Source organism: Myotis davidii, unplaced genomic scaffold (assembly GCF_000327345.1).
Source record: "Myotis davidii unplaced genomic scaffold, ASM32734v1 scaffold174, whole genome shotgun sequence".
Lineage (NCBI taxonomy): Eukaryota > Metazoa > Chordata > Mammalia > Chiroptera > Vespertilionidae > Myotis > Myotis davidii.
Window position 1 is genome coordinate 4357538 of NW_006289087.1, and position 1132 is coordinate 4358669.

General features: G+C 39.1%; 1 long non-coding RNA gene across 1 annotated transcript in view; it reads left to right on the top strand.

Annotated features, from left to right (window-relative positions):
* The window catches only part of LOC102755740, a 235608-nt gene continuing 234476 nt past the window's right edge, over nucleotides 1-1132 (top strand). The window contains exon 1 of the long non-coding RNA XR_435547.2: nucleotides 1-66. This is a non-coding gene — a long non-coding RNA (uncharacterized LOC102755740). The remainder of the gene's footprint in view (nucleotides 67-1132) is intronic.

Here is a 1132-nt window from a genome sequence, read left to right on the forward strand (position 1 = left end):
TGCGCGGCAGGCCTGGCGCTGTCCCGCCTCTGGGTCAAGTCTGCAGCCAGCAGTTCTGTGGATGCTGTGAGTTCGTTTTTTGGCTAAGAATGGTTTTATAAAGGAGACAGCTTCGGTGAGGGCAAGGAATATGTATATATATATATTTGGCTGTAGGATTTTAAGCTGAAATCCTAAACTCAGAATTTTTTTGTGTGTTTTGTTTTGTTTGGGGAAATATCGGTGTTCATAGGTTTAAAATGGCACAGGTATCCGCATATCTTCCCTTCTACTTTGGAGCTTGAACCAGATGTAACTAGCTAGTTATTTATACTCGGGATACAATAGCCATGTAATAATAACTCTTTGTATAGTTTTAAAAAAATAGTTTACAACGCAAATCTAATTTAGAGGGGCCATTTCACACCCGTGGATTATTGAAAAAAAATGGAAAATAAACATAGGCCATGGTGTGGAAAATTTGGAATCCTGCGCATTGCTGATGGGATTGCAGAGTGGTGCAGCAGCTATGGAAATAGTTTGGCAGTTCCTCCAAAAGTTAAACAGAATTACCATACGATCTTATTTCGCTTCGAGACGTAAAAACAAAAAGAAAAACACACACAAAGCACATGAAAGCAGGGCCGCAAACAGATACGTGTACACCAGTGTTGATGGCAACATTATTCACAAAAACCCACCCAAATGTCCATCCATGGGTTAATGGAAAACAAAATGTGGTATAGACATACCATGGACTATTATTCAGCCTTAAAAAGGAATGAAATTTTGATACGTGCTACAACATAGGTGAACCTTGAAAACATTACTCTAAGTGAAGTAAGCCAGTTGTGAAAGGACAAATATTGTGTGATTCCAGTTACATGAGGTACCTAGCATAGACAGTTTTTTATAAAAGACTGAAAGTAAGGTAGTGGTTACCAAGGCCTGAGGGGAGGGAAGAATGGGGAACTACTCCTTAATGACTATTGCCACTAAACTATATACTTAAAGATGGTCCAAATGGATAATTTTTAAAATACATATTTTATTGATTTCAGAGAGGAAGAGAGGGAGTGAGAGATAGAAACATCAATGATGAGAGAGAATCATTGATCGGCTGCCTCCTGCACGTACCCTTCTGGGGATCGAA